Below are 19,928 nucleotides of genomic sequence, written 5' to 3' on the forward strand. Positions count from 1 at the left end.
TGGGATATCAGCTCACAGAAACCATGGCAGATCTTGGATTTATGACCTTTTATACTGGTTAATCTTCCAGTCTTACATGTCTTACTAAAAGCTATGCTCTATTTCACCCACAGCCTATTGGATTCAACAGAGGAATTCCAGGATGAAAGTAAGTCTATGGCTTGTGTCCGACTGGACTAACATAATAAACTTTTCTAGCCTTAAAATATCTGTGGGGCAGTTAGTGTTAAGTCTGAATGGTTTTACTGAAGTCACTGGAGTTATATAAATTTACACCAGCTGAGAATATGTCCTGGATTTAACTTCTCCAGCGGTTCAAACCAGCATGATAAAACTGGTATAAGCAGAGTGAGCCAACCCATTTGCATCTTGTGGGGCTACTCAGGAGCAACTTTTTCTGATTCAGATGATAATTCAGCCCATTTTAGACACAGAGGGTTTTTTCTTTCCCACTTTGACTCAGAATGTGTCAGTCATTGTGGGGAGGAAAAGCCTGTAAGGCAAGTGCTTAGAGAACCATATTAAATTATGCACAGCAGAAAATCTGCAAAATGTGCTTCAAGAGCTGGAAACTTACCATATGTGACTGAAAATTGCACAGAGACAGAATCCTAATTTCCAGATTAACTATTTCCTCAATTAAAGTTGCATTTGCAATCCTTTCTTATTTGTCTGCCAATCTGCAACTGCTGCTAATACAAAGCCATCACCATAATGGAACCAAAGTGGATATTTGATGCTATGTGCGTATGGCAACCTACTTTTTCAAGCACAGTAGTTCCAGCTAATTAGTTTTTTAATGTATTTGCTTTTGTCTGTGGAATTCCACGGCTCTATTTAGCAGAGACAGGTAATCAAATGAGAAAATTAAGCAGGTCCTACTGTGTGCTGCACATTTATGAAGTTGAGAGGGTGAGGTTTATAGCTAAGATGACATGGTAGCTATTTACACATCATCTCCTACTGATCCACCCAATTCTCAACACACACACATATATATATATTTGCAAACATACTTCAGACACCAAATCTCTCATGAGTTCATCTGCTTCCTAAGTGCTCCTTTAGGCTAAGATCCAGCCTTCGCTGTTGCTGTGGTAAACTGATACATTTTGTTTATATCCAAGATAAATTTTGCAGGGCTTCAACTGAGAAGCTGTAACCTGAGCAAGTCCACTGGCAACAGACTATCTCTTAGCAAAGGAGAAGATGTATGACTGTGTTATTAGCAAAAAGTAGGTCTGCAGAGCCTGCAAGAGAAATGGCACTGAAAGAAGTGCCAATGGCGCAAACCTGCAACCTTGAAAAACACACCCAACCCTGTCTGCATTCAAACTCAATTAACTTAAATATTTTTGTATGCACTTAGAGTCATGCCACTGAAATTGTATCCAGAATTGCATCCATCTCCTCAGGACTGAGCACCTCACACACTGAGTGATAGAACCATTTTTCACCCTATAGCAGGTACATCTGCAATATTTGTTTCCCAATACAGCCCTTTCCTCAAGGAGGGGAGCAATGAAAGCAAAACATGTACTCAAGGTTAAGCAAGGCTTCCAGTATTCATTTGCTATTGGTTTATGGCACATTTGTACCTTCCAGCAGGCACAGAAGTGTAAATCCCAGTTTGTGAAGTCCCCCAGATGCCCACCAAACCAGATACCATGCAGAAAAAAAGCACAGCTCTGACAGTAAATCCTGTGAGGCTTCATAGATGCTACCAGTCCAGGCAAGGCTTTAAGCCAGGCTGCTCCCTGTCATCTCCCCATTAGCAGCAGTACCCAGAGTCCCAGACAGAAGAGGTGAGAAACATCTCCCAGGGGACAAGGTGACACTATCAATATGCAGATCAAACCTGAGACAGTGGGAGGACCAAGGGAGAGCCACAACCAGCTTCTACTGGTAACTGAATGTAGCATCACTGGTGAGACTGAGCCTCCACTAACTCACCGCTTGGTGTCTAAGGCTACCTCCTGGCTGCTTGTAAAGTGCTCTTTCTGTCACTGTATTAAGGCACAGTTTTAATCCCATTTTAAGAAATTACTATTCCATTTTAAAATAGTCTTTTCTATCTGCATTGGTATATGTGTCCCTTTAAACAGATTAACATTTTGTTTTATTTGTTCTTTTGAACCTTTTGCAGGTTGAAATGCAGACACCCCATGCCTTTCAAATTAACTTTACATATTCTACCACTTTAAAAGATACTTGTTCTTTGGCTACCAGATAGCAATGCTGAAACTCTGATTTTATGCATTTTTTTTTTTAAGTTAATAAAAAGCATACTGCCTGAATATATTTTAGAGCTATATATCTAAGAAATTGTTTGCAGCTCCAACACAGTGAGGTTTGTTAAGGTTTGTCAAGGCGGGGGAGAGGAAGATTGGGGTTGAATTATTGTCAGAACATCTGGGAGAACTGAGTCCAAAAAACATCAGAAATCTAACTATTTTATATGGTACATTTGTGAATATTTATTGTCATTATTGTGGTGGGCAGAGTATAGACTACATGGTCTTTTTAAATTCTAGAACCAAATCAGATAAACTGGTTCCTTATAAGTAAGTAAATCACATACTATATTATTTGAGTTACTCAAAACCCCACAGGCTCCTGCTGAGATTAAGCCCTTATTGTACAGATAAGTAGCAAGAGATAATACCCGTTCTTAAGAATTTATGGTCTGCATGAGCAAAATGTTAAAGGCCATCAACAGTGAAACTCTTCCCATTTTTCATGTAGAAAACTATGGCAAAGGGAGCTGAGGAGGTCTGATTCTAATTCCCTCTCTCTGAAATTCAACCATATCTTTAAAAACATCTATGTGACCTTATCAGAAACCATCCAGAGTGCTCTTAAGAGGACTGGGGGATAATCCCCTGCCCTGGATGTTATGGAAATGCAGATGCTGCACCTCTCAGTATCCCAGCTGAGATGGAAGCCCCAGAAAACATCAGCTGCAAATGGGACTTGTTGGGACTCGCTAGAAAGTATATTTGAGAGCAACTGTGGGTAGGAGCTATAGAAGCAGAGACATTGTCCTTTGGTAATGACATTTCTTTATTTATTCATTCAGGCTGGTCTATTTGCCCATTCCATTGCTCAGTAGCTCCCCATCAGCATCAGAGAAAGTCCAAGGGCAGTCTCAGCTCAACAAGAACCTGATTTCTGAAGTTATTTCACTACGTAATGTGGGATACATAACTTTAGAAACCTACATTAGACGTCTCTAAACATCATCTAACCTTGAAAGCTCTTTTCATAGTCAGTAGAGCGAAGTGGGCATCATTACTGCATGATTCATATGATCTGTTTCTCATGTCATTTGTTTTGCAATCAGAGAAATCTTTCTCTAAAAGCACCAATTTCTCAGCTGTCATCACTAACAGGGTCTAGGCATTTGGTCAGACAGAGATACCTTATATTATGTAAAAAAATAATCCCTCCTGCAAAACTTGGAAAGAATGTGCCCTAAGGCTTCCAAGACCTCCAATTGACATCTAAATGTACCAAAATAATATACAGAGCTTGATGCCCAAAGCCTCCTCTCTGCCCCGCTCTGGTCTCCCTTAAATTGCATGTATTTCATAAATCAGGCATCGTGACAAAACCAGCTCCTTTTTCAGCTTTTCTGCCAGTTGTGGGAGGGGGCTTCTGAGTCAGCACAGCAAGCCACCTGGCTTTAAGGCTGGCTTTGAACCCAGCAAGGTCCTAGGCAAAGGCTCTCCCAGAGCCGGAGATGAAAGCAGATCTGGGAAACAGCAGGGTCTCCCATTTCTGGGAGCCAACACATCAAACCTATGCGTGATCACACTCGTTGAGCACTGAAATATCTCCAGAAAGCCTCTTTTTTTAGCATATTGCTTCATTTGTTTATGCTTCTGCCATGCGTTTGGAGGCAAGCACAAGAAATACTACACAGAGACTGTCCAGGGGCTGAATGGTTGAAGGTCTCCATAGGACTGACACTCCCAGCCAGGGAAAAACTTGTGTGCAGAGCTTGCTGACAAGGAGAAATGCAGCTGGCTGCTCTGTAGTTCTGAAACAGGCAGGGGAAAATAATTTCTTTTTTTTTTGCTTTTTTTGTGTCTAATTTAATGGAGCAACCTTCTGCTATGCTCCTCTGGAAGTCAATGAGACATCCATGATATCACTGGATCAGCAATACCTGTGATTAAAGTGAACTTCTAGATTCTTTTTAAGAGCTGAATCAGATGTTTTGCTATTCTGTTCCAAATGTCAGAAGCAAGTTATCCTGGGGCAATAATCTCAAGAGGACCAGTCCCTACGTGCATTTTACAGGAACCTAAGGTTCAAAACAAGCTGGAACAGAGAGTTGGGATCCATAGATAAAACAATAAAAGCCCATCAGTATTAGTAAGGGGTAGAATACTATTCCTAAGGATAAAATCCCAGAGGGTCAAAATGCTAATAATATAGAAATGCAGGGCTTAGTAACAGCAGTATGAAATTATACTCTTCTAGATACAAATAATGATCTCATTTGCACAATTTGCCTGGTAGACACCCAATTACTATATGCAAGAGCAGAAGTGCCTCTCCACCTCTAGGACCAGGTTTCCAGAGCAAGAATGGGCAAAAGAGGTACCACATCCAGTCGCACCCATCTTCCAACCTTTTCAGTACATATGGATATCCCCAAACCAGCTTATAGACCAGCATGCCTGTCTGAGAATGCCCGAGAAAGCCTTTTTCAAGAAAGCTTCTCTGAGACTCAAAGTTCCAGAAGGTAAACTCCTACTGTGCCTCCAGCCATCATTACAAATTTACTGTCTACACAGTCGTCAGAACTGCCTCTCCTGCAAGTTAAATCCTAACCCCATTAAATAAGTAACTGTCCTCATAGGAATGTGAGAATATTAAAGCCTCAAGGAAACAAAAGCACTGTCACTAGTTTGTAAGGAAGGAATAAAACTCTTCACTTCCAAAACCACTAGTTGTTTCAATCTCATTTCTGCTCTTTCCAGTACTGTGTTAAGTATTCATAACAAGGCAAAAGGCAGCATGCATATAAGATGATCAATTACCTCCTTTCCCTCCTGCTCAGCAAATCTTAATACTCATGTACCCAAAGGGATTAAAAAGCAGGAAACCCAGATACTACCAAAGCTGTAAGGTCCATGCAGAAATATTTAGTTCTTCTGTACAAACACCACATGAGTTCAAACTTTCAACCTTAAATGTTAGGCAACCTACAGGAATTGCTGTGGGCATTACTAAAATATTTACTCTCAAAGCAGGATAATCATGAAGAAAGCAAGAAAACCAGCAATTCAGACATTCTGCCTAAGATAAAGCAAAGGCATCTTTGTATGATTCCTCTTTCACACACAAAGACAGTAAATGTACTGATTTGATAAGCACAGGTGGGTTTCATGTGCCTGGTGGATATAACAAGCAAATGAAATCATGCAACTTGAGGCATGCCTATAGTAAAGGCTACAGAATAAATTAGAAATTCTCAAAACACAGAACTAGCCTGGCTGGGTTTGTTTTAACCTGCTGAGAACAAGAGTAAATTAGTCTCACTGAGCTCCAGGATGCCATAGCTGGATTGCTACCTGCTCCTGAGATAGCTCATCAAAAACTCTGTTAGGGACTTCCTCACTGCAAGCCAAGGTAACTATATCCTGCCTGGTCTCCTGTATAGTAAGTAAAATAATAGCTGCTGCCACCGTCTCTGCTCCCAGAGGGTTAGTAGCTTTCTCAGTCATAGGAGCTTTACTCTTCAGCATCTTACCTGGCCTAATCAAACCAGCAGTGCCCTTTCCTTGCATTGAAAGAAGTCGGAGTGATTATAGGGTTGACAGCTGCACCTGACCTTATCTCAGAGGTGGGCAATGTGAGTTCTTATGGTTTCTAAGTGGTAGAAATGGTCCATCAATATCTAGAAAATAAGTATTTTTCTTAACTTCCCAGCAACTATTTGGAGTGCATTTGCTTTCACCAGTCACCTAGATTTCCTTTAGAAGTATACTATGAAAGAGGGAACTGTCAGCCTATGAACATCCTTTCTTGGAATGGTCAAAGGGTCTAAGAAGGACACACAGAAAAATAATGATGCTTTCAGAGAATTTAAGATATAACCTTAATGTGCTACAGCACATGTGTGACATATAACATGTGAATGTGACAAAGTAGTAGTAAATATGTTTTAATAATCTCCAATGAAAGTGAAATACATAATATGTGATGACGCAGATGCTTATCACAGAGAATTCTCTTTCTTCCCCACTGCCATGTTTCAGATTATCAAAACAGCAGAAGCAAGCAGAGGAATCATCTTGGTATAAAACCAGTGGGCCACAAGTCACACCTGCTTATTCAGGACTAATCTGACTTTCAGTGCAAGTCCTCACAACATTGCACCAATAAGAGTGGTCCTACTAACGTGTTCAGGAGCAGCTGGGGGACAACAGTCCTGCAATGAATTATGTGGTTTCTTTTGAATAACATTACCCAAGCAACATGGTCCAGTGGAATGTGTCCCTGCCTATGGCAGGGATTTGGAATCAGATGGTCTTTAAGGCCCCTTCCAACCAAAACTATTCTCTGATTCCATGATTTTATGATTCCCAAATGCCTGAATGCCAGGTAAGCTTTCCAAAGGTCTGATGTACATCTGGGCTACTCAGGCCGAAAAGCCTTGAGTCTTTGCTTAAACTGGAACTTAAATAATAAGTCCCAGAGCCAAGACATCAGATGATAAGGAAGTGAAGAAGAGCTGCCTTGGTGAAGCCTTGAAGGAGGCTGAATGGCTCAGGCCAGTAACAGTGACTGCATGCAGATGAGGGATGAACAATTAAAGCCCTCTGACACAATAAGCTATGTCAAAAAGTGTGCTTCTGCACTAATTCACTACAGTATTCTCTATACCCACAGCCTACAGCTGTGTGCCCTGGATAAACTCCTGCAATGTGGTTCAGAGGACAGACACAGCAGGAGGGAGGGTCCCCAAGCACACTGGGACTGACTGGCCGCTCTGAAGGTGTAGATACACAACCTGGGAGGTATTAGTCTTCCTACCTCTCCAATATGCAATGTGCAGTTAATCTCCAATATGTCTCAGTACCTGAGCAATAAAACAAGGATCAGATTGCTTTCTTCTCATGTTTTGTTTGCCTGGGTGATTTAGATTAGAAGAGTTTCAGGATGATGTTTGCCTTACTTTGAGTGTTCATATAGCATCTAGCAATGCAGTGTTGTGGTCTCAGCAGATAGCTCTCGGTTGACAGTAATACAAAAAAATCACAATAAACCAGAACAAAGAAATAACATCAATTTTATGACATGCAGCCATAGCTCCAGTATAGGAAAACAGGTTGAAAGCAATCTCAGTTCCTATACTGAACTGAAAAATAGAATAAATGTCAGGCTTGTAAAAAATAAGAAAATATCTTCAAAGAAGCACTTTCATTTTCTGACCATTTTTTAAGCACCAGCAATGAAAAACTGCAATCTTTTAAAAGACTGCAAAAGCCCTAAAACTGTGGCTGTCTTGTAAGAAAAGGAAATACCTGTGTCTTATTCTACAGCTGGAAAAAAGTAAATGCAAGTATTTGTAATGGTGATAGATTTTTAAAATAAAATTATGAATTAACTCTACTAAGATATATGTAAGAAATTTGTACTCTTTGTTGCAAATAGCCATGAAGAACAATTATAATTTAAACAGGGACACTCTAACTTTTGTCAGTTCATTTTGAAGTCCAAGTAATGATATGACTTTTCACTGCAAAAAATGAAATGCAGTAATTTCAAGGAGCTAATTTTTTTCAGAGTCAATGAAATGCTTCGTAAATGTCAGCACAAAGAAAACAAATAAACAAAAACTGCGATAAAAATTAATCAACTGACTCAAAAAAATTATTAGCAGCCACTTTTATTGTCCAAAGAGGTAAAACATAGCTCCCTTGATTGAGTATTTTGGCCAGCACTGGAGGTAGAAGTCATAGTCATTAGGCCAGGCAGCAACAATATTAACAGATAACTCATATTTATGTCAATTCACTCTGTGCCTCAAGAAGAGTCTAATATGATTCTCCTCTCTGCAATTCAGCATTGACATCAGCACTCCGATGGATGGCTTCCAAAGGGCACATAAACCACCTCACTTCTGAAAAAAAAAAGTCTCTCCAGCAATTTTGCTAGCACAAAATAAATGCAAAATCCTTTCCCACTGTCCATTAGCAGATGTTTTCTGGAGGAACAGCAGGAAGTGCACATTCGCAGTGCCCACAGAATGGCCTTAGAGGTCACTGTCTTGGCTACTGAAAAACAATAACAAGCCAGAGGCCAAACTCTGCTCAAGTGTCAGTGGGTAAAGTACTCTCAACTTTTTTATGGCAGTATGTATTGGAGCAGATTTGAGGGAAGTGCTGGATCAAAGGATTCAGCCTGAAACAAATAAAAACTACACAAGCAAAAATAACAATTCAAAACCTTGTCTGAAAGTAGCAATTCAAAGCTTGTCTGAATGAAAATCACTTTTATCTCTGTTATTTGACTGGATTTGAACTGGTAGGTTTTAGGCAGAATTTGCATTTAAGATCTGTAGTGCTACTTCTGGAAGCAGGGAATGTTTCTAGGCTAATGGAGGCACATACAATACTTAGTATAGAAAACATCTATATATGCTTTTATGGGAAATACTGTAGGTCCATTACTTCCTGATGGAGGTGTTAATATTAGCCATTAAGCAACACATTGATTTAATGTTAGCAGAGAGTTCTCGTTTTCAGTATCGCTGTAGGATTTTGGAACAAGAATTGCTAAGAGATATCACAGCACAGAAAGATTATTATAAGGTGCTTTTAACACAGGCTCCTGCCAGAAATGGTGTTTAACTTGAGACACATTGCGTATATTTCTTTACATTGATTTCATCTGTCTGCTGGCTCTATGTTAATTCCAAGATATTATGCATATAAACCATACATTTGAAAGGAACTCCCTTGTTTGTGATTGCTGTGAACAGACTCATGAAGGACATTACAGATATATATTAACTGGTGCCTGTGTTGTTCTCTTAGTAGTCAATTTTTAAAGCACTGTTATTGAGCTATAAATTCTCCCATAACAGAAATTGTAGGTTCTGAAAGGTTTCCTGTGGGACGCTTTTAGCTTTTGCCTGATTAAGTCAATAAATAAGGTAAGTAATAGTCAAATAAGGTAAGAAGTAGTTAAGAGGAGGATGTGTTTGAGTGGAAGCATTATACTAACAGGCTCCTCACTGAACTGCAAAGAACTGTGAAATGTTACAGGCTTCACTCGCTCTTGCTGGTACCAGTGTAATCTGCCAGCCTGGAAGTCTCCAGCTGCAGTCTGTTCCCCTTCTCCTGCTTCAGGATCTGACCCAAAACACCAGGAGGGTGTCTGCAGAGTAACAAATAAGTGCTTTGGAAGGAGGAGATGGAGAGGTTTTAGGGGATCAGTGTTTATCTGGACACCATCCCGAGTGGTCCTGCAGGTGGTTAAGAAGGACCCACAGCTGGTGACCATCCACTTGTCCCAGTGCTCTCAATAGCCACAGAAGAGCAGGTCTGATGCTCTAAATCAGCCCTTGACATATTCCATCCCAAGGCATCTCTTTTTTTGTATTTGAAGGATCTTTGTATTTAAAAGGACACAAAAATCAGCTGCTGCCATAGGCTGGGAAAATACTCACACTGCAAATCTGTTGGGACCCCCTTTTGTTCACATCCAACTGTCCACACCTGTATGTGCTTACGGATTCCTGCTTTGCCTTGAGAGAGACCTCCCCAGTTCCCTCACTCCACTGAGCTCTGCAGTGAGCATTTGGCTCCAGGAACAGGGTAAGCCTGAGCCAGGGCTGCTGTAGTGTGGGTTTTACACTGCTGCCCAGAATGCACAGCCCATCCCATGAGTCGTGAGGCCACCACTGCTGTGATTTTCTGGTGTCTGAAAAGGACTGAGACTTCACTGGTTTCTCTGAATCACTTGGCATGAAAGGATGTTATCTGAGAAAGTCAAGTATTTCTTCTTTTTTTTTTTTTCTAATATCAAATATTTCTATTTTATATTTTTTTTAATTTATTTCAGATGTTTCCAAAACAATAAAATCCAAAGTCATGCCAACTGCAAATGAAACTTCTGCTACAAATAAAGTAAAATATTCTCATCAGGCCTCATAGCATTTTTACTTTTTACAATTTACTGATTTTTCACATAAAAACTTCTATTCACTCATTACATGTTTATTGGGTTTTTTTTAGCTAACAAGCCCAAATACGTCAATAGCAATTCACAGATCTGATTCAGCTTTCCAAAGGAAAAAAATATAATTGACACCAAAAAATTATAAATCAAACCTATCCTTTTTCAGAATATATATTTTAATCTTTTAAACCTTTAATTCAACTCACTTTTTTGGTTTCAAAAGGATTAATCCCACTCAATAATAAATGCTGGGAAATGGAGCTGTGGTATTGCTTCTAACCTTGTTCAGTATGTGACCTGGATGTTCACCTTGTGACATGCAATCAAAAATAGATGTCAGGAGCCAGATTATGAGCCCAGCCACTGTGAAGCAAGGCTGAAATCAGCATGAAGGACCTCCTGAGTGACTGGGGTTAGAATCTCCCACTCACTTTAGGGGTTTTTTTCACTAGGGTCACTGCTTCCATTTAGCAGTTGATTGACATTTGCTGAAACAGATCAGCAGAGACAGGTGAGATTTCTGACAAAAAGTGAGAGACAAGTAAGAATGAGCATTGATAACCATTCAACTTCCCACACTGAATGCATTTTAAGACACTAATATATCTTCTCCAAAGAAGTGTGAAGTTTAGGAAAATTAAGTATTATAGGTCTGACATATAAAATAGTATGTATGTGTCAATATTGTTATTGTTCAAACTGAAAATTCTGCAACAGGCTTACTTGATAAATAGATCAAACAACCATGTTAAAACATGAACACAAATACTCAGGATCTACTAATTTTCACAAGTCTATTACATGTGTGCCAGGTTATTTGACCTCAGTGGAATCTGTCCAGAAGTATGCATTTCATCCTTACCTTTTGCATTACGAAAGTGCTCTCACACTAGTCATGAGCAGAGTTTAAGCATGCATGGTGCGTCACTGTAAAGAGAGTATGAAACCATCTGAACATCAAAGAGCAACAATTCATTGAGAAATGACATACTAAATGAGATGATATAAACCTTGTCTGACCTCCATGTCAGTCATCTGTCTAAGTTAAAGCCCCTTTCAAGCAGATGAAATTCCCCTTTGGATGTTTCAAAGGCTCCTTCCCATGAAAAAAATGTAAGCATGTGCATGTGTGTGAGTGGGTGTTTTCTCTGCAATTTCTGCACATTCTTCCTCCCTAACTTAATACAAGAAAAGACATTTAGCTTTCTAGATTAGCAGGTAAGGGCCTGGAAGGTCAATGTATTGGGCTATTTATTTATAGGATTAGCAATTCTGCAAAGTCATCTTAAGATATGCAGAGAAAAGCTTCTATCTTACTTGGCTTGATGCTTTGCTAGTCACAAAAAAAAAATAATAAAATAACAATTTATGACCCTTTCATTTAAAGATTGGCTCTTAAATCAATCCCATTGCCCCTGAGCCCTACACATTCAATTCTAACATCTCTTCTTGAATTTACTGCTAATTCCTCAAAGTCAGCGCTGCCTATACAATTAATCTCTTTCTATCTCCATGTCTGAAAACAATAGAAACACAAGGTTACTCTTGTATGTGTAGGCAAAACACTTTGGGATTTGCCAGCCTGTTCACCACAAATCCCAAGGCTTTAGAATTACCATGGGAGAGTAGGACACTTACAAATCCAATCAGGTTGTGAGTTGTTGTAGCATATGGCTTTGAAGAGTAGTAATATACATAGGTCAGGACTGAACTTCTAGAGAATAAAAAGTGTAAATTGTGGATAAGTTATAAGGAAAATGAAGCAGGTTATGAGGTGTGCTTGGACAGAGGTTCTGGCTGTCTAGCTCAAGATGAGATGTGTCACCTCCCAGAGATGCCCACCTCCCTCAGCATCTTAAAAGCTCATATGGCTTGTCCAGATCAGCTGCCTGCTTTTAGTCAGCTAAATTTAGCTGGCATGATCCTCACCCTTTACAAAGGGTAATGTTTTATATAACATGGAAACAGGAGGGATTGATCATGGGTTCATCCACATTTAGAAACTGACTAAACATACCACCTTAGGTGCAATAACAGTTGGCATGTGTGCAGAGGAGGAAGATGAATAAAATGCTATCATCTGACATGTAGCTGTTTTCCTCAAGGACGGTTTTTAAAATCTGGATGAGGTAATGAATAGACCTGGAGTTTATAAAAGAAAACAGGGCTTTCTTGATTGAGCCATCGGTCCATCCACCAGTCACTTCAAGTCAGGTCTGTTAGTCCACAGGCTGGTGAGCCTGGAGGTGACTGGAATTTACCCACTGTGATGAAAATAATTGGGACACAAAAGATCATGCTTCGCTCCATCAGCTGTAGGAGTTAGGATGAACATAAAACATTGAAGATTACCATCAGATGTGCTCATTTCAGAATTCACCATAAGCCATTGTTAGAGACAGGATGTTGGCCTTGTACCAGCCGTGAACTATTCCTACAGTAAATGCTCCAAAGCAAAAATAAATGCTGACTTTCACAGCAGCATTTTTCACCTTGACAGTATTTAAACATAACAGTCTAAATTTGCTTTACTTAAAATCAATGACAAAGGTCTTCCTGTGATCTGCTGGAGCAGGATGGGAACCATCACCTGATACATCTCACAATTACTCTGCAAACTAAGTCGAAACTATTTTCCAGTTCTGGGTAAATGTACTGCACAGGAAATCAAAGCAAAAAAGGGAGTTCATAAATAAGACTTCACCTCCACAATCCAAGGAAGAAAATACAAATTTAAGTTGTGGTTGATTTACAGAAAAAAGCAGCCATTCAATTCCAATCTTCATTGTGTAGATATGATCCACATGAAGGAAGCACCATAAGATGTGACAAAATACCCATAACTTCAGTCTCTGTACTGACAGTTTACTCTTGTGTCATGCTATGCACCTAGCAACTGATGATATAATGAACAAATGCCCATACAAAAATTCCTCAAGAAAGCAAAATATTTGCACTAGCTACTGGATCAGTTTAAGATATCTGTGTTGTTATTTCTGGAAGATAACCTGTCTACTTTAAGTCACACTTCCTCTATTTTCTGCAGCTCTGAAGCAGCCTGAAGCAACGGTGGAGCAGGTTTTGATTCATCTAGATTCTTCACATCACTCTTGTCTTTATCTAATTCCTTATGTTTCTCTTTCACATGGAAAAGCACACCAAGGACAAAACAAAAGCAAGCAAGTTAACTGGCAAGTTCACTTGATATAAGAATGCAATTTCACTCCTCAAGAAATGCAACTTGCGTTGCATTTATTATCACAGTGTGACAGTCCCACTACTTACGTCCATATTTAAAGCATGTTTGGTGGAAGTTTTCAGGTAAAGGATTACTCTTTCAGTTCAATGGGTTACCTTTTAGAAAAAAGGAGAATTGTTCCTCTTGAAAGCTACATGCATTTTCTAAGTTAAGAAATGATTTTTTAAGCAAATTACATTTTAGTGTAACTTTATTATAATTCATTGTGTTATTGTTTGCAAGGCTTTTATTGAATATTTTAAATCCTTCACATCTTAACATGCTTAAAATATTGACAGGCTCCGTGACCTAGTTCTATTTGCAGGGTGTAATCCTAAAGCAGGAATCAGCATAGAAAATTTCATCTTGTTTCAAAGTAACTGAAAATGGGTATTATAAGAAGCAGAACCAGATAAGCATGGTAAGAGGCAAGTGATATGTATAAGTACCTGAAATAAGGAGTGGAAGCATTAGCCCAGTAACCTGAAAGGTTCCTCAGAAACAATGCCACATAACTTCAGTTTCTAGTCCCCAGAAAGGACAAGCAGCTGGGAAATCTACGTAACACCTCTTAGTCAAAGCTTTCTAGACTTGCAGTAACTGGAAGTCTGCTCCTGAATATTACAGGTGATCTAAAACAAACCTCTCCTCTAAAAGCAACCCTGCCTGAAAGCCTTAAAATTAATTAGCTGGCATGAGATTCTGAATGCAGTGATTTAGGTCTTTCCTTAAGAATGTGTGGAAATAATGCAACTAAGTCCAAGCACTCCTATGTTCACTAGGAAGGCAGGTGACAATTGACTAAGGAAAATGCATAGGATAGCTAGGGTGGGCATCAAGACTAACATTTTCTATAGAGATGTCATCTACTAGCATTGTAAGTGTTTATGCAACTTTTATGAGTAGCACAGATATTTCCATTACTTAAACATAGCCGCCAGCACCATTTAAGACACGTATGGGTATCTAAGACATTCACACAGGTTTGCCAGGTATCTGAAAGGATACACAGGAGATGGAAACCCTGATAAACCAAGCAGAGCCTGTCTGCTGCTTTGTTTATTATGACAATGGCCACACTACTCCATGTAGTATTAATGAATGCTATTAAATACCACAGCACTACTAAATTATCTTACTTCCACAGTCATCTCCACGATGCCTGTTTATACTGGGCATCAGATGGTCCAGTTCTCAGTCTCTGTCTAGGACTGATTTGGAGGGTGATTTTTTGGCCCAGGCTAGAAGTGTACCAGGGACCATTTGAACAATTCAGCAGTACGGACCATCACACTCCACTGTGCAGGATTACGCCCTGATGCCTTTTAAAGCGCATGTAACTGCTCTCAGCAGTCAGTGGTGGAGGGAAGCTGCTCCGGATCCGACCTGATGTGCGGCGGAGAGGCGCATATCAGGGCATGGAGTGGTTTCCCTGAGGCAGGGAAGCTCCACTGCAGCGCAGAGGCCCACTGGATGCCAGCAACTCCCATGAGCATCATTACTGAGATAAAAGCAGCCTCAGGATCATGAAGGACCAGGGTGGGCAGAGACGGTGCGCAGGGAGGGTGTAGGTCCCTCACAAGCTCAAGAGATTATCTCTGCTGGTGGCTGTCACACTCCCAGGAGCTTGAACATGTTATACACCCTGTGCTCCATTACCAGGAAGGATATAACAATCCAGACAGGGCTCCAGCAGGAACATGCAGCTGCCCATGTCTCAGTCTGCAGGGAGTACCACAGCCTTTCCTAGAATCATAGAATAGTTAGGGTTGGAAAGGACCTTAAGATCATCAAGTTCCAACCCCCCTGCCATGGGCAGGGACACCTCACACTAAACCATGTCATCAAAGGCTTCGTGCAAACTGGTCTTGAACACTGCCAGGGATGGAGCATTCACAACCTCCCTGGACAACCCATTCCAGTGCCTCACCACCCTAACAGGAAAGAATTTCTTCCTTATATCCAATCTAAACTTCCCCTGTTTAAGTTTTAACCCATTATCCCCTGTTTTATCACTACAGTCCCTAACGAAGAGTCCATCCCCAGCATCCCTATAGGCCCCCTTCAGATACTGGAAGGCTGCTATGAGGTCTCCACGCAGCCTTCTCTTCTCCAGGCCAAACAGCCCCAACTTTCTCAGCCGATCTTCATATGGGAGGTGCTCCAGTCCCCTGATCATCCTCGTAGCCCTCCTCTGGACTTGTTCCAACAGATCCATGTCCTTTTTATGTTGAGGACACCAGAACTGCACACAATACTCCAAGTGAGGTCTCACGAGAGCAGAATAAAGGGGCAGGATCACCTCCTTCGACCTGCTGGTCACGCTCCTTTTGATGCACCCCAGGATACGCTTGGCTTTCTGAGCTGCAAGCACACACTGAAGCCGGCTCATGTTCATTTTCTCATCGACCAGCACCCCCAAGTCCTTCTCCGCAGGGCTGCTCTCCACTGGACTTGTTCCAACAGTTCCATGTCCTTTTTATGTTGAGGACACCAGAACTGCACACAATACTCCAAGTGAGGTCTCACGAGAGCAGAATAAAGCTCAGAATAAAGCAGAATAAAGGGGCAGGATCACCTCCTTTGACCTGCTGGTCACACTTTCTCTGCTATCAAATGGCAGTAGGGACAGCAGCTGTGCCAGATGTAACCAGGCCTGATGGCAGAGCTGGACGGGGAGGTAGAAAGGTTCTGAAACATCAGAGAGTCTGAGAAGCAGACAGACTGGTGGAACCAGGCTCTGGCATCTCTGAGACAGCCAGCAATAAAAACCCAAGATCCAGGGGTTCCTGAATCCTCCCCCTGCCAGACTGAAGGCTGTAGCTCAAGGCCACATTTCAGTTGGCTTTCAGGGGGATGAAGCGGTTGAGAGTGCCCCTGAGGAGAAGGACCTGGGGGTACTGGTGAATGAAAGATTGGATATGTGGCAGCAGTGTGCAATTGCAGCCCAGAAACTCAATCGTATCTTGGGCTGCATCCAGACAAGTGTGGCCAGCAGGTCAAGGGAGGTGATCTGCCCCTCTGCTCTGCTCCAGTGAGACCCCAGCTGGAGTGCTGCAGCCAGCTCTGGAGTCCGCAGTACAAGACATGGACCTGTTGGAGAGGGTCCAGAGAAGGGCCACAGAAATAATCAGGGGGATGGAGCACCTCTCCTATGAGGAAAGGTTGATAGGGTTGGAGTTGTTCAACATGGAGAAGAGAAGACTCTGGGGAGACCTTGTTGTGGCCTTTCAGTATGAAAAGGGGGCTTACAAGAAAGATGGGGAGAGACTTTTTAGCCAGGCCTGTTGTGATAGGATGAGGGGTGGTGGTTTTATACTAAACGAGGGGAGATTGATGCTGGATATGAGGAAGAAATTATTCACCATGAGGGTGGTAAAACACTGGAACAGGTTGCCCAGAGAGGTGGTGTATGCACGACCCCTGGAGACAAACAAGCCAGGCTTAGATGTGGTTCTGAGCAGCCTGATCTAGTTGAAGATGTCCATGCTCATTGTAGGTGATTTGGAACTAGATGACTTTCAAAGGGTTATCATTCAACCCAAGGTATTTTATGATTCTATAATTTCCTGGGATAGTTACTCCCTTGAGTCCAACTTTGGTCTACACCAGTCCCACATGTTTTACTCCCTAATCAAATGCACACACTTACTTTGGAGTTTCTGGCAAGTACTAGGGGTGAATAAATCTATCTGGTCTCTTTATAAATGTTGTGCTGTTTATGAAAATAAAATTGAAAAGCTGTCATAGCTTGCTGAAGGAGCATGCCAATAGCTGGCTCATTTTCAGCAAAACTCACTTCCTGGTATTCAACTAGAAAAAAAAAAGAAAGGAAAATCACTGCATTTCAAATGTACTCTATTTTAGAATTTCATAAGCAGCCTCAAATTCTATGGCAGTCATTAAATTTGCTTTCCTTACTCAGATATTCCAGTATATTCTGTTCCACAATAAATTCGTTAGGCATTTATTCCATATCCGGACCGAGTGACTTCCACTGTGCAGCTGAGCTTTATTTATCCATAATCTAGAAATGCTTTTTCATCCAGAAGATAATACATTAAACATGGATATTTTAAACACTGAGGAATATTCACTGATTTCAGTAGGATTCTTTATATGTTTAAAATTCTGTATATGCTGAAACACTTCATTGAAAAAAAGGATAAAATCTCTACCTCCAGTATGGTTTTGCCTATAGACCATCATTCTGTATTTCACCATGGGCCATACTTTATGTCTGCTCACACTTCAAATCAGTTTATCTCCAGCCTGCTATCCACAAGCTTTGTCACAATAAAAAAACCTGCTACCATCTCATTTGAGAAAGTGTTCCTGCCATTTCTTAGTGTTCTTAAGCATTATTAAATATTATTTAATCTAGGAAACTGATTTAAAATCAACAATTCTTTACCTTTTTTCTGTATTAGCATCCTATTACTTCTGTATATCATTGATAAATGCAACTCAAGTCTGACATGAATAAATAAGCAACATTTTCTCAGTCTCTTGCTCTTGAGCAACAACCTTTCCTTTTGAGTGACACAGCCCTAGCTACTTACCTGTTGTGTCACAACTTGTAGCTGTCTTAATTTGCAGCAAAGCTGTGACTCTCAGGTAGACTCTTTCATACAAGTTGCTTTCTTACAGAGATTTTCTATGGTTGTGGCCTGTTCTCTCTGAGTGTTCACATTCAGATGGGAGGTTAAAAATAAGCCTGAAAAATTCAGGTATTTCTGTGCACTGATGAGATCCCTATGAACCTTCTCTTCACTAGGCCAAACAGTACCAAATCTATCAATCTTTCCACATAGGAGAGATATTCCACTCCCTTCATCATCTTTGTGGATTTTCATTGCACTCTTTCCAGTATGTCCATACCTCTTTTGTACTGAGGAGCCTGGAACTTAACCCAGCACTCCAGGAGTGGCCTCACCAGTGATGAATAAAGGGAAGGATCACTTCCCTCAACCTGCTGGCTACTTTGCCTAATACAGACACCTTTGCCACAAGGGCACATTGCTGCCTCATGTTCAGCCTGGCATCCACCAGGACCACCAGGTCTTTTTCTCCTAAGCTATTTTCCAGTTGGGTGGCCCCCAACATATATTAGTGTATGGCATTGTTCCTTCCCAGGTGCAGGACTTTGAACTTCTCCTTGTTGAATTTCATAAGGTTACTGTCAGCCCATTTCTCCAACCTGCTGAGGTCCCTCTGGATAGCAGCACAACCCTCTGGCATATCAGCCACACCTCCCAGTTCAGTGTTGTCTGCAAACTTGCTAAAAATATACTGTGCACTGTCATCCAGATCATTAACAAAGAAGTTAAACAGGAATGGACTCAGTGTTGACCCCTGGGGTACAGTGCCAGTTATTGGCCTCCAAATAGACTTTGTTCATAGATCAACACCTCTGGACCTGGCCATTCAGCCCATTTTCAATCTACCTTACTGCCTGCTCTCATCCAGCCAATACATCAATATCTTTTCTGTGAGGATCTTACTATGTTTGGCAGATGAAATTACGGGAATGAAGAAAGTGGGAAAGAAATGTTTTGTGTATAAAGAGCTGGTGCCATACCTCATCTGGTGACAAAGAAGTATCATCCCATTCCATTAAAATCAGTAGAATTATTCCTGAATTACATGGAGAAGAACTAGGTTTTCAGAACTGAATAGTTACTTTTGGGGATATTTGAGTATGATTTAGGTCCTGATGTAAAAAATAATAATAATAAGGAAAACCAACAAAAAAACCCACACAAAAAAAAAAATATAAAACCCATACACAAAAAAACTTGTACCTTGTCTCTGTCATTCATTTAATTTTATTATGTGGAACCTCAGATTCATGAGAGTTATTTACTTGCATTTGATTAAATACTACCTGACCCTATCTGAGAGACCCATAGTCAAGAAAATACTCCAAATTAGCTACCAAAAGATCAAGCATCATCTCTGCACCATAAGCTTACCAGGCAAAATTCACACCTGGTCTCGCTGATCAAAATTTGTGAAAATTCAAGCAGTGCTATGCACATTCATAACTGTTGTCACAAGAAATTAGCATTAGAATGTCATTTCTGCAACCCATTCTTACCAATATTTTAATAAATAAAATAGGACATTTTTTCTTTATCAGACAAGCAAAATTTTGATCTAAGTGACAAGCTTTTTTTTTTTTTTTGTATGGAAATTCTGTATGACTTCTTTACTTGGAGTAATAGAACTGTCTCTGCTCTCCTGCTTATTTGATGATTTTCTAATTATTTTTTTCCTAAATGCCTTGTGGCGTAATTTTCTTTCACCTCCCCAACATCTCTTTCTCCGGAGCTCAAAAAAGCAGCAATTTAAATCAAAATCTCCAGTCATTATTTTAAGCATTAAACAATTTTGCTCAGCTCTTATACATGACTGCCGTTCAAGCATCTCAAAGCCATTAGAAATTGTGTGATCTCAGTTTAATTTACAGGAAAACAAAGACACA

This window comes from Neopsephotus bourkii, unplaced genomic scaffold, assembly GCF_033783945.1.
Source record: "Neopsephotus bourkii isolate Nb327-2 ecotype Australia unplaced genomic scaffold, CSIRO-AGI_Nbou_v1 NB_1600, whole genome shotgun sequence".
NCBI classification, from domain to species: Eukaryota; Metazoa; Chordata; class Aves; order Psittaciformes; family Psittacidae; genus Neopsephotus; species Neopsephotus bourkii.